The sequence below is a fragment of the Puma concolor genome, chromosome A3 (genome assembly GCF_028749965.1).
Source record: "Puma concolor isolate L17-30 chromosome A3, mPumCon1.1.hap2, whole genome shotgun sequence".
NCBI lineage: Eukaryota > Metazoa > Chordata > Mammalia > Carnivora > Felidae > Puma > Puma concolor.
The window spans coordinates 112490279-112504363 of record NC_141669.1 but is presented as its reverse complement, the minus strand read 5'-3'; the positions used below and the strand labels follow the sequence as shown (position 1 = coordinate 112504363).

The 14085-nt window shown below is 58.3% G+C and overlaps 1 long non-coding RNA gene across 1 annotated transcript; it reads right to left on the bottom strand.

The window, feature by feature from the left end:
- Nucleotides 1-575: 575 nt before the first annotated feature.
- Nucleotides 576-13478, bottom strand: LOC147582676 (uncharacterized). The gene is made up of 3 exons (XR_015248770.1): nt 11000-13478; nt 1244-1487; nt 576-745 (listed from the first exon to the last, which is right to left on the bottom strand). It is a non-coding gene; the product is annotated as an uncharacterized LOC147582676 (long non-coding RNA).
- Nucleotides 13479-14085: the final 607 nt, after the last annotated feature.

Here is a 14085-nt window from a genome sequence, read left to right as displayed (position 1 = left end):
CGGGCTAGGGTCCAAACTGCCTGCCTGGGCCGGCGATGGGGGCGGCTTGTCCAAGCAGCATGGTGTGGTCGTTGACAGCTTGAGCCAGAACGCCTGGGTTCAAATCCTGGCTCTGGCTACTCACTAGCTCTCAGGCTTTGGACTCCTTAGTTTATCTGAGCCTCAGTGTACTCATCTATAAAGTGGGATGATAATAACAGTAACCACACTGGAGGGTTGTTGGGAACTTTAAAGGAGTTCCCCCAAGGCAGGACACGGCTGTGGCCCCTGGGTCTCTCTCCGGGGGGTGGCGGGTAGTGTAAATTTCGTGTCGTTACTCTTGTGACAGCACAGACCAGGTAGAAGCTCTGATGTTCCTTATCCCTATGATTGCACTTCGTTGCATGTTGGGCTCTTTCTTTGGGATCTTTGAGACCCTACTTACTTCATCCCCTCAGCTGAGCAGCAAACCCTTCCTTCCCGCGGGGGAGCTGGGGACCCACCACACCCGCTTACTTGCTGTGTGACCTCGCGTAAGTTCCTTGTCTTCTCTGAGTCTGTTTCCTCATAGAAAAAAACCACTTGCAGAGGGATGATGATGATAGAATGAGATTCTTGCTATTTATAGTCATCCAACAACCGCTTATTTTGAGCCCCTACTCTGTGCCGGGCGTCGTTGTAGGCTCTGGGGACCCACCCAGCAGGGGACAAAACAGACCACATCCCGGTCCCGACGGAGCCAATGTTATCACAGGGCCGCCACGACCTAAACAAGTAAGTAAAATACATGATGTATGGGATGATGATAGGGGCCGTGGAACGTAATAATTAAACCAAGAAAGGGGAAGGGGAGGGTGGCCAGGGAAAGCCTCTCCCGAAAAGAGTTGGGCCAGGTGAGGGGGCCACAGAGCTATCTCAGGGAAGAGCTTTGCAGGCAGCCATGTTCTAGAACCTGATGAGCGAGGGGAGACTGGAGAAAGGGCAAGGTCAAAGGAGCAGTAGGCTCAGTAGGCAGGGGCCTCCCAGGCCACTGTAAGGACTTTGGCTTTTCTCTGCACACAACTGGGAGCCCCGGGAGCTTCTGAGCGGAGGAGGTCGTGACCTCGCTTACAAGCAGATGTCACCAGTCGGCAGGAGAATAAGGCTCACAGGCCCCGCCCGGCAAGCCCCAGCGCCCGCACTCCACGCCCCCAGCCCCTCCAGGCAGGTCTCGGCCTTGACTCCTGCTTGTCCTCTGCTCGCCGTCTGCGTCCCCCTTCCTCACCTGCCCTCATCCTTCCCTTCCCAGACAACCAGGAAGCAGGAGCAGGCGACGGGTCTCAGCGGCCATGCACCACGTTCCAGTCCTCCTGGTTAGCATCGCTGGGCCTCAGTGCTCCTCATCCAGAAAATGGAACGATGACGACAGACTCGCCCTCACCGAGTCCGTGGAGTCCCAGAGATCCGATCGCGGGCAGTGCAGCCTGGTGCAATCCCAGGGTGAACGGACACCCGAGCTTTTAGCTGGTCTGCTTTGTGGGAAGAGTGAAGACAGGAAAGTCACGCGGCCCACCCCCCACCCCCGCGGCACAAAGGTCACGCCCCGCCGCCCCCGCCCCCCCCTCTGCCGCGACTCCCCACTCAACCCAAGACTGTCCACGTTTCTGAACAGGTGCTGGACCAAGGCTGGCTGCTTCTCACCAGCCAAGGGATGTCAGCACCTGTGGGCAGCGGTAACGAGTCCCTGAGTCCCTGTGTGAACCGTCGTGGGGAGCGTGCCCCGCGCGCTCGGAAACGTCAGCCGCTGCCTCGACTCCCCTCACGTCGCCTGGGAAGGACATCCTTCCTCCGCTGCTTGGCCCCAGCCAGTGAGACAGGCTCACGTGTATCACCAATGCCTGGGACAGAGCAGGGGCTCAGTGAATCCTCACCGGCCGCAGCCACAGCACAGCTAGAGGCGCGTGCGTGTCCTGCTTTGTGCCATTTACCTTGTGGCCTGGGGTGAGTCACTTTACTTCTCTGAGCCTCTGTCTCCTCATCCATAAAATGGGAGGACTCATTCCTCCCAGCAGGGTGAACAGGGCATCCCCGGGGCTCCCGTGCCTCCCCTGGGTCCTCACTAAGGTGCCCAGAGGATACCTGGAGGGGAGGCCCAGTGGACACGGTGGTGGCCATCCTAGCCACCGTGGCATCTGGGAGCAGACTGGGGTGTGAGCTCTGTTGAGTCCCAGGCTGAGAGCGCTCCATAAGACCCAGTGAGGCTCCCTGGGGCTGGGGGCCTGTGGTGGCAGGTGTCAGCGGGGGTGGGGTCCCTGTCTCTGCTCCGTCGGGGATCCTGTGTTTACCCTGGTCTCAGAGAAGAGCAGGACTCACTGGGAGCCTCTCACCTTCCCTTGCCCCAGTTCAGGGCAAAGAGGGCCCCTAAGGAACACACGATGGGTGAGGACCTTCTATAGGACCCCTGCACTTCTAGGTACTTGCTGACAGCTGGCTGTTACTCAGATGCCTCAGTTTCCCTATCCAGAAAATGCAAGCAATAAGACCTGTGTCATCTCATCCTGAGACTCTAGCGAGAGGCTGTGTTTAGAAGGGAGATGGTCTATAAGCAACAGAGCTCCCTCCGGTCCTGCCAGATCCCTCCTTCCCTAAAGTTCCGCGCACTTCTCCCCCGTGTGTCTCCTTCTGCCTGTTTCCCTCTCTGTCTTCTCTTCTGTGGCAGAAAAGCTTCTCTTTGTCACTTTCCTCTCTTTCTCGCGCCCTCCTGGGTCCTAAATCCTGGCTCTGCGTGTCTGTGCTGCATAAGCTCAGGCAGGGTGCAGGGCAGACATCCTCTGACAGTGGACATTCTCAAACTCGACGCTCTAGGAATTTTTTTCCTGGGGAATTCCTAGGTGCAGATTCCCGGCCCCACTCCAGAGAGTCTGATTCCAAGGGCCCAGGGCAAGGTCAGAGAACCTGCATTTTACCCAGCACCCTCCCTGCCACCACCCAGGGGAGATAGGCTGGCTCTTAGACTATCCTTCGAGAAGCCCCGCATTTGCTCTCAGTTTCCTCATCTATAAAATGGGAGCAAAGAGAACCCACCTCCCCAGGGGGGTAAAGATGAAATGACATGATTTGTCTGCAAGGCAGTTCGTGTTTCTCCATTTTTCTCTGTCTTGGCTTCCGTATGACTTCTTTTGTCTCTGCCTTTCCCGTGCTGTGTTTCTGATGTTTTCATATTTCTTTCTCTCTCCTCTCTCCCCACCCTCTACCTAGAAGCGAACCCAACCCCAGAGCCGAAATGGAAGAACTGGGGAAAAAAAAAAAAAAAGAGTGGTCCTTCTGTAAGGGCCGGGGGCCCAGTGACCACTCAAATCCTCACCTCCTCACCCCTGGCTATCCCCCCAGACGGAGCATCTCCCACCCCTGCAGCCCCCTCGGCAGCAAAGCCCAGGGAAGGTGGGGGATCCATTGTGCAGGAATGGCCTTGCTGCTATGGAAACCAGCGCTTAGGAACAGCTCAGAGAGACGATCCATTCTGGGGAGCAGCCTGGCCTTGGGGGAGGGGGGGAGGCCAAATTTCAGCGCCTTGGACCTTGCCCTCCCATTAGCAGCCGTGTGACGCTGGGCAAGTCACTTAACCTCTCTGAGCCCTCTCTCCCTCACCGGCCTGGGAATGCGGCCCCCATTAGCAGTGGGTAATCACGGGCCGCCAATGACGGAACGCCCGTGCTGCGGCTTTCAAGCCTGAAGCCACGCCAAATTGCCGTTTGCTTCCATTACCGCGAGCTCAAAATATTCTTGTGCCAGCTTGCCGTGCGACCCTGTGCCACCCGGGGGGCCACCAAACGATTTCCATGATAGAATTCCCTCTTGTAGAGGCGCGGGGTCCACTCCGAGTCACCCTGGAAGGAACACACACACACACACACACACACACACACACACACACCAGCCACGGAGCTCAGCTGCCCAGACACCAGCCCCAGCCCCAGCCCCAGTTGAGAAAGGCTCACTGTGGTTCCTCTGTGAGGAAGAAGTGAGCTTGAGGTCTGGGTGATTACTCCATCTACAAAATGCCCAGTGCCCTGCAGGGCCGACAGCCACGGGGCACTTCCCTGATGGTGCATTTGCTTCCTCAAGAAGAAAATGAAGAAGCCCCAGGGTTCCCTGGGCTCCTCGGGCCTCCACTCCCAGGTCTGGGCTCATCAGCCTGACCTTCACTGGCCCGAAAGTCTCTCCTAAGAGGCCTGCCCTGTTCCCCTGCTCCCCAGCATAGCCCCCCTCGTCTTGGTCTTTCCCTATGAAAAGGTGGGAACTGCCTGGCCCCCCACCTCTGAGGGGCATTGGGCAAGGGCTTTACCCCTCTCTGTGCCTTAGCTTGCACACACACTCACACACACCAAGACCCATGGCGCACCTGCACACACAGCTCATGCCCACGCCTGTCCCTGGCCCCCCAGACATCTGGCTGTCCCCCGAATAAGCCGGGCGCTATCGTGCCCCCTTGCCTTTGCTCACATCAATCCCTCTCCCTGGAATCGCTCCCACACGTTTGTCCAGAATCCTCTGGGATCCTCTCTACCCACCCCTCCCCACATAGCCAGTTTTTCAGAGAAACCTGGGACTTGCCCAAGATCACAAAAGAAGTGTGTGGCCGCAGAGCAGAGCCCGTGTTGGAACCCAGTCCTTGAGGGGGGACGCGGACTCCTGCAGCTCCACAGGGCATCCGTGCATTCACTCAGCCAGCCAGGCGTCTGTTTGTTTGTTTTCCCAACAAACATTTATTACGCCCCAGGCAGGCTGCTCGGTGCTGGGGACCCAGCCATGAACAAGGCCAGCCGAGAACGAGAACGCGCAGCCCAGAGAAGCAGACAGATGCTAAACAAGTAATTACAAGCGTGATGGATGCCACAGAGGAAAAGCAGAGAGAGCCCTGGGAGGGGACCAGAGGGGGGCACTGATGTCTCCCATTTGTGCAAGACTTTACAGCCCCCTGCCTCGGAGCCCCGCCCTGGGAAGCCTGTTTAAGCCTCCCAGGCCTGCAGACTAACGTCCTGGGGAGGGATGCATCCTCCTGAACACGCACATGCCCAGAGAAGGCCGCCCTGAAGTGTGAGGACCGCAGCTTTAGAGGCCTTGTGGGGGGCGGGGTCAATATTTTCCCATCACCACCATATCCCGACCTTACCCACCTCTTGCCAGCCTCTCGCGTACAGAGAATTAGCCCCACGCACAGAGGAGCAAGCCAAGGCCCAGAAAAGCCCACTGAGTCATGGGCGCACAGCAGGGAGAGCGCCCAGGCTAGTCAGAATCCAGATGCCCAGGCGGGTCTTCAGAGAAGGCCCAGCTTCTGGGTGCCTAGCACACAGCCCTCCTGGCTGTGAAAAGGGACTGAGTCACCAGCACCCAGTGAGCCGGGGGTGACCGCTCACAAGGTACCGCCTGTACGTCACCATAGAGGATCCTGGTCACACGGTAAGAAGAGGCGCTCGTGTCAGAATGAGCGAGCGTCCAGCCGGATGACTCTGTTCCCCAGCTATGTGGCCCGGGGCAAGTTGTCCAGTCTATCTGAGCTCATTCCCACCCCCCCCCCCCACCCCCCCGTAAGGCAGGTTGATGGAGGGACCGGCACTCGGGGCAGGTGTGAGGAGTTTCACCCCTCTGGGCTCGTTGGTCACCTTCCCTCTCCCTCCCCACCCCCCCACCCCTCCCACTGCTCCCGCCTCTGGGCTCTTCTCAAACAGGCCAGGCCCTCTCTTTGCTCACAGCCTCCCACGTGCTGTTCCCTGTGCCTGGACACTCTTCCTCCGGAAGAGCCACGTGTCTTTTCTGCTCTCCCCCGCACCCCTTGAGTCTCTCTCGTCCACTGTCACCTTTCCGGAGAGACTCTCGCTCGTCGCTCTGGCAAAAAAGGGCCCCTGCGATAGAAAATGCAGCGCAGGGAATATAGTCCACTGGTGTGGTGATAGCGTCCTGTGGTGACAGACGGCAGCTATGCTTGGGGTGAGCACAGGCTTCCGTATAGACTTGTCGGATCGCTACGTTGTGCGCCTGAAATTCATGGAACTTCCTGTGTCGGCTCTAGCCTCCTTTTTTTTTTAAGTGGGGGGGAAAAAAAAGCGCCCCCCCGTGACCTCGTGTCCCCTTTGGGCTCCTTATTTTTCTCCCCTGCTCTGTCACCAGCTTTGTCCCCATCTCCCCGCATGAGAACGCAGGCCGCGCTAGGCCGGAGCCTTGGTCAGGTGGGCTGTTGTCTCTCCAACGCAGGCACGTGACGAGGGCCACCCAAGCACACAGGCCCTCGTGTCCCCGTGGCCCATGCCGAACCCCCCGGCAGCCCTGGGAGGAGGCGGCTGTGCGGGGCTCCTTCTAAGCACTTGGCTCTTACCCTGCAGACGGCAAGGCCCAGGCAGAGGGTGTCGGCCGCTCTGCCGGCCTGCTTGGGCCTCCTCCGCCACAGCTAAGGCTCTGGAGCAGGGGCAGTGAGTCCCTCGGGGCCCCCCGCCCCAAGTGCCCTGGAACTGGCAGGCAGCGGGAAACCAGGCCCAGGCTTGGCAGGGGCTTGGCAGGGGCTCAGTGCCGAGGGGCAAGGCCCTGCCAACCTCACTCCCCCAAACAGCGACCTATTGTCCCAGCGGCTCCCGAGTCCCCGAAGACCTCCCAGCCGGCACTCTCTCACAGGGACACCCCACTCTCAAAGGGGCCCGGCAGTCTGGCTGCTTCCGGCCGCCACGGGGCATGGTGGTCCCGGCCTCATGAGAGGCCCTGGGACTTCCGGGCCCGCTGGGAACTCACAGCCCGGTGCTTGGCAGAGAGCAGGCGAGGACAGATCCCGGGGCCGCCTAGGCTCCTCGCATTTGTATGCAGCTGCAGGCCCCGAACATGAGCTGGAATCCATCACCAGAAAATAAAACACTCAGGGAGAGCAGGCCTCCAAAGACAAACGGCTGCGGGGCGAAGGTAACATCCACCCCTGCCTGCTGAGCACTGCCTGTCTTGCTCTCAGGGGCGTCTCTGAATGGAGACTCACCCAGCCCTCCAGGGGTGGGGAGGTGGGAGCTTATGGGATCTCCCCTTCTCGGGGAGGGGAACGGGGCGCACAGAGGAAAAGACGCCTGGCCGGAAGAGGGATGTCAGGGTGCGAACCCGGGCCTCCTGTCTCCAGAGGCAGGGCCTGGATGGCTCTGCCACACCCCGAACCTTCCTTGCTGGGGCGGGAGCTGATCGCTGGAGGCGCGTTGCCATGGCAAAGCCGTCTTTTTTTTTTCACTACGCCTCCCCCAGAGCCTTGGGTCTGAGTCTGGCCTTGGACCACGGGCATCAGAATGGGATACAGGGAGCTTACTAAAAAGCGCAGGCCCAGACCCACCCAGCACCTGCTGGAGCCGACTAATCTGTCTTACTCACACCACCCTCACCCATTCTGGTGCTCGTCTGAGTTGGAGAACCACTGGCTTAGAACCAATTCGGACCTAGACAGAACTAGCTTTCTAGTTGTTAGGTGAATGGACCTTTCAAAGAGCTGCCTGTGTGGGATATGGAGGTGCCGATAAGAACTACTATTTATTGAGCATTTACTATGTGCCAGATCCTCTTTTTTTTTTTTTTTAATATTTATTTATTTGGGGGAGAGCGCAAGCGGGGGAGGGGCAGAGAGAGGGGAACAGAGGAGCCAACGCGGGTTGCTTGTGTGCTGATAATCTGACAGCAGCGAGCCCGATGTGGGGCTGGAACTCACGGACTGTGAGATCATGGCCTGAGCGGAAGTCGGACGCTCAACCGGCTGAGCCACCCAGAAGCCCCCTGCCAGGTCCTCTTCTCACTGCCCCATGATCATTTCATCCTCGAAACGGCCCCGAAGAAGAGGTGATATGATTATTTTGTCCATTTTACAGGCGGGAAAATGGAGGACAGTGGGGGGGTGGGGAGGGCTTCGTTCAAGGTTGTGCAGCTAGAAGATGGCAGGGGCAGGATTTGAGCCCAGGTGCCTCTTAGTGCTAAACTCAAATCAGGGTCCCGTCTGCTACCACCCCACCCCTGTCCCAGATTCCACAGTCTAGTGGGAAAAGAAGTTTGTAAGCACAGGTTCTAAGCTTCATGGGGACGTTCACTCAGGGAGGCAGCTGCATAGGCTGGGACCCCCTAACCCAGAATGAGGAGCTTGTTGGAAAAGCCCTTGAGGGCTGGGCTCCGCCGAATGAGTAGGAGTTTGCCAGGCAGATGTGGCAAGAGGCACAAACACCTGGAAACACATTCAGGGAAACGCCACGTGACAGCCGCATGGGGTTAGGGGAGAGCTTGGTAGCTCGGAAAGACCTTGCCGTCCTGGCCAAGGAGTTGGACTGCACCCCAAGAACGACAGAGGAGCCACCGAAGGGTGGAGAACACAGTCTGGACTTGCAGAAAGCCCGACCCATGCTGTGTGGAGGCCAGATTGAAGAGCCACAGCCAATGGGTGGGTGGGGAGTTGGCGAGATCCTTTTTTTTTTTTTTCTCAACTTTTTTTTTTTTTCTTTGGGACAGAGAGAGACAGAGCATGAACGGGGGAGGGGCAGAGAGAGAGGGAGACACAGAATCGGAAGCAGGCTCCAGGCTCTGAGCCATCAGCCCAGAGCCTGACGCGGGGCTCGAACTCACGGACCGCGAGATCGTGACCTGGCTGAAGTCGGACGCTTAACCGACCGCGCCACCCAGGCGCCCCAGCGAGATCCTTTTTTAAGGGCCCTTGGGGCATCCAAGAGGGGTATCTGGGAAGAGTTGGAGATACTTGGGTGGGAGGCATCAGCGGGGGCCAACCTTCAGTCTGAGGTGGGTGAGGTGCCCCACTGAGGGGAGAAGTGGGAGGGAAGGCTCCTTTGGGGCACCCCTCACATCCTAATCTCCCAACCTTTGCCCACACTGGGGGTCCCACCTGGAGCAGACCTCCGTCCTGCGGAGTGCCACAACCATTCATCCCTTCCCGCCGCATTCTCAGCCTGGGGTCGCAGGCCGCTGCCTGTCTGAGATTCACACAGTCATTTGGAGGAGGTCTGTCTTATCTCTGGGTGACCCCAGAAGCTTCCAGGTGCCCTGGACATGCTCGAGGCACTAAATGGAAACTAAGTCAGGTATGTTCGGTTAGGGTGGGGTCACAGGATGGCAGTTTCCAAGGGGGACAAGCTTTAGGCACTCCCCTAGCCCCCCGCCCCCCCCAACATCCACACATCCACCTTCTCGGGCTCCCCGGCAAGGGCACAGAGCCCCGCTCGCCACCTATGTGGCTGTGAGCGAACCGCCGCCCTCATCGCCATCTGTAAGTAGAGATGCTAAGATGTAACTGATAGAGAAATCTGCTCTAAAGGGGTCACGTGGATAAAGCCCTAAGGAAGGGATGGGGAAAGGGGTCAAGCCCTAGAGTGCGTGTCTGGACCCTACTGGACACCCCCCCCCCATCTGAGTGTACATAGACTTCTATCTCCAAGTCTGCACAATGGGGGTCAGAATCGTATGTCGTCTTGGAAAGACTGAAAATGCGCAAGGCCTGCACACAGTGGGCCTCGCTTTACGGTGGCTAGAATCGGATGGGTGACTTCCGGGGCCCTCGCAGTGCAGGGACTATTGGCGGGGAGAGTCCCCTGGCCTGGCCTCGGCTGGAGCCTGGAGCAGGAAGCTGGTGGGCCAGGCCACAGGGAGATCAGAGCATAGGGCCGGTGCTGGCGACACAAGGTATTTGCATCAGATGATGGGTAAAGTGTCTCAGTTACTCCATTAACTCGGGTAGCAGTGGAGAGAGAGAACCGGTGTCGGAAGCCCACAGTGAGAGTGGGGGGCTGAGATCACTGACCAGCAACCAGACAAGGGGGCTTCTGGGAGCTGCAGGGGGGTGGCCTCTGGGTGGAAGGGTGTGGGTGAAGCTGTTGGAAACCCACAGTGAGAGTGGGGGGGCTGAGATCACTGACCAGCAACCAGACGAGGGGGCTTCTGGGAGCTGCAGGGGGTGGCCTCTGGGTGGAAGCGTGTGGGTGAAGCTGGGCTTCCTTCTAGACCCTCAGCCCCCGTCCTGAAGGCAGGAGATGCGGCTGGGGGCAAAATCAAGAAACATCCCAGATACCACCATGGCGGCGGTCCCGGGAAGGGGCGCAGGTGGTGGCTGGGGAGGGTAGTGTGGGCAAGGTGGAAAGAGGTAAATGGACTAGAACTGGGGTTCAAAGGTGCCGTCCACAGGCCCTGTGAATGGGTGAGGGAAAGAGTGGGTGAGGGTCACAGGGACTGAACGAGACTCGATGTCAGTAAAGGGTTTATTGAGCGTGGCACCTTGCACGTAATACCTGCTCGATAAATACCGTCCATCAGAAGAGCTCAGCGTCTTGCCCCAAGCCCGACCTTCTTTCAGGACCGGCCCTACGGATCATGCAGGGTGACGTTTCAGGTCTCAGCTTCCCCGGGCTGGGCCAGATGACCTCGGAGGGGAGAACAGAGGAGTCCCCACACTGGAAGCGTCCAACGTGTGCCGTGGCAGCAGAAGCGCTGGGCAGGGACCGGCCCAGGGTCACTGGGCTTGTTAGGGGCAGAGCAAGACCCAGAAACGGAGCCCCCTGATGCTATAAAATCCTCCCCCCCCCCCCCCCCCGCCGCGATCTGCAAAGTCTACGATTTCCCAGCCTGCACGCCGGCAGCACTCTCCTCCGGAATCCACTGAGAAACGGGTTCTCGAGACTGTTTCCTGATCTTGAGGCGTCAGCGGTGCCCAACGGTCCCACCTCAGAGCCTTCACACTTACTATTCCCTCTTCTTGAACCTTCCGGCGACGGCTCCCCGCCCCCTCCCCCTGCAATCCTGCAGAAGCCTCCCTGGTCCTGCAGGATTTCCCAGCACGGGGCAGCAGTACAGGCGATCCTGAAGGTCAGGTCATTACCACTGCCTTACCTCCTTCCACAGCCAACTTGGAAGGACTCCCCAGCCCTATGCCAGGAGAGGCCAGCATGGCCGCCAACACCCACGCCGTGGCGCCACAGCCCAACCCCCTCCCCCCCCCCCCCCACCATGCAATGGACTGGGCCGCATAGGATAGACCCACCTTTCCTGCTGGGATATGGCCCGGGCGGAATCCCCCTTTCTTCCTCCTGGCTCAGCTCGGATGTGAGTCAGGGAAGGTCCTGTTGACATTTTTCCTCTGCCCCCCTCCCTGGCTCACGAGGGCATGAGCAGGCACAGCCTTACGGGGCGGGGAGGAGAGGTAGAGCCAGTTAGAGCAAACGCACCCCTGCTTCGCCTGGTAAGGTCATCCAGGAGCCTCAAGCCAACAGGCGTTCCTTCCTCCTGTCCCTAAGGCCCTGGCCTGATGCTGGCCCCAGACCCAAGATACAGGCTTCACAGTTAACCCCAGTGTGGTCCCTGCCTCACTCAGGGCCAAGTTCACACAAGAGGCAATCAGGGGCTTAAGTGGCTGCCAGAGAAGGCCAGCCGCCTGGTTATTAAATATTAAGTGGCAAGAGCCTGGGAACGTATAATTGCAAATGAGACTCTAGAGCAGATGTTGCCAACAGCTTGGACCAGTGCTCGCAGTTGGGACCAACAGGGGATTTCAAGTCACCAAGCTGGGCTGCTGGCAACGGCTCCACGTTTACTGGGCACCTGCTGGGTGCAGGCTCTGAACTGGACGCTGTCGGCAGAAAGATTGAGCAGACGTGGTCATTAACTTCAAGGGGTTCCTGGTCTGGCAAAGAAGACAAAGTAAGCAAAGACCTTTGACCTAGGGTGGTAAATTCTGGGCCACGGGTAATCCCAGGGGAGGCGTGGGGGCCCAGGGAGACACCTATAAGGGGGCGAGGAACAGAGGCTTCAGAAGGGCAATTCTGCAGGATGCATCCGACCTGTTAGTCGTTCAACAAACATTGATCGAACACCTACAGTGTGCCAAACATTGTTGTAGGTTCCGGGAAATAAAGTAGTAAGTCAAACTCTCTCTCTCTCATGGCACCGAAAACTGAGTGCGACCTTCCCTTCCGTGGATGGGTAAGAGTTTGCATCACGACGAAGAGGCAGAGAGGAGCAAGCCCCACGCCGATTTGGAGGCACGAAGAAGTCAACCAGATTCGAGGCGGGGAGGGAGGTCAGTGTGGCTGGACACACGTGGAGGGAGAGATGGGATGGCTAGCAGTCAGGGCCTGAAAAGCAGCCACGCGCAGAAGTTTGGGTGAGTCCTGGAGGAGATCAAAGTACGGTAGAGTGTCCTCCCTCAGAGACAGTCCGTGGCTCCCGGCGATAGGACTAGCCTTTTCGGCTGCCATCCTAAGAAGCCATGAGAGGAAGGTGGCTGGTTGGCCACCCCCTCCACCGCAGGCTGGGCTGCTGAGTCCCCATGGCCAAGGGCCTCAGAGGAGCCCCACCCTGGCTCTCCTCACACCTGCAGGCTATTATGGCAGCTCCTGAATGGCCGAAAACATATCCTGGGAACATAGGCGCCTTTGTCTCTGAGGAGAACGCAGTCCCAGCGGAAGGTGACAGGGGTAATATGAGAGCCCAGATCATTCAGGAGACAAGTCCTTGCCAACGGAAGATTCCAGTTCAACGTCGCCCAAGAATGTCTCAGCTGATGGGCCTCTCTCTCTCTTTCCGCTGCCCAGCCCGGAGCCAGAGGGTGGACGGGATGAACTTTCAAGGTCATTCCTTGGCCATGATTCTATACAAAGAAAAGCAAGAGAATGGGGAGAAAGAGAAGATCTGTGTTTGAAGGTCCTAAGATCCCAGGAGGATTAGAGTCTGTGAACGTGGTTCTAAGAGGCTGGAGCTGCAGGAGGCTGAGATTCCAGAATCCCGCAGATCTAAAATTCTAGCCTTCTAGAATCCTGTGATCGTAAGACTCTGGCTTGATGAGAGGGAAGCTACCACAGACATCACATCCTCTCCATCGGATTCATGCCTCTGGAGAGAAGCCCGCACCTCGAACTCCAAAACCAAGCAGGCTCGTTTTCCCCTTTCTGCCTCTAAATTGTCTTCATGCTCCTTCGTGTCTGCTCATCTGCACACCCCCTCCACAGTCCCTCCTCCAAGCCTGGCAGCCCACATTTGCCATCTGCATATAACCCAGTGATTAGCACAGCCGCTGCTTGAGCAGGAGAGGAGGGGTGTGGAGCCCTTGCTGTCTGCCAGCCAGACGGCCTTCAGTAGACCGGGCTGCAGGGACTCACTCCTGGCTCCCCAGTAGGGCTGAATAGGGGAGGGGAGACGCACAGAGAAAGGCCCACGAGCCCACAGACACACAAAGACCCAGGGAGACGTCCACATCACACACAGGCATCTGCAGACCGCGTGCACTCACACACATTCAAACGAGCCAAACGAACAGAGGCGGACACACGACCCTACGGTGACAGCCCCCCGCCCCCCCGCCAATACACATAAACACGAAGATCTAGAGAAAGACATGCACAGCACACGTGGGTATTTGCAGCAAAACACACACACATCTATAGAGGCCGAGCCACACAGAGCAACACAACGGCATGCTCACACATATATAGACAGACACACACACACAAAAACTCAAAGATGCGTGTTATTTAGACTGAGACCCCCACCCCCCCCCCACCCCAGAGGGCCACAGCGCTGTGTTGTTGCTGGGTGCGCCCTCGAAAGGAGAATTGCCAGGAAAGGCATCCTTCCCAACCCCCTCTCATCCCTCCGCCACCGCACTCCTTCAGGGGACGTTACTGGAGACCTACTATGCGCTCAGCCTGGCATTGGGCCCTTGGGAGATTCCCAGAGCTGTGACCCGGTGCCAGGGAGCTTGGGAGCAGCTGAAACACACACGGGCACTGAGGCCAGGAAACCAACCCCAGAGCCTGTACAACACGCACCTGCCCGGAAAGGGGATGAGCTCCCCGTTGCCAGAGCCGAAGCTGGTATAACAGAGAGGTTTGCGTATCGGATGGGAGACCGGCTGCTGGGGGCGGGGGGGCGGGGGGGCGACCGATGGCCTTTAAAATCCCTTCCGGCTCTGATAGTCTCTGTCGATTCCACTGGACTTCCAAACGGCCGTCTTCAACATTTTGATCATGGTCCCGGTCAGTAAAAACGTTTTAAACACGCACCCCCAATGTATGCCCGTGTGTGCGCGCGCACATCCTTTTAGAGCACTGATACACTTCACGGAACACACAG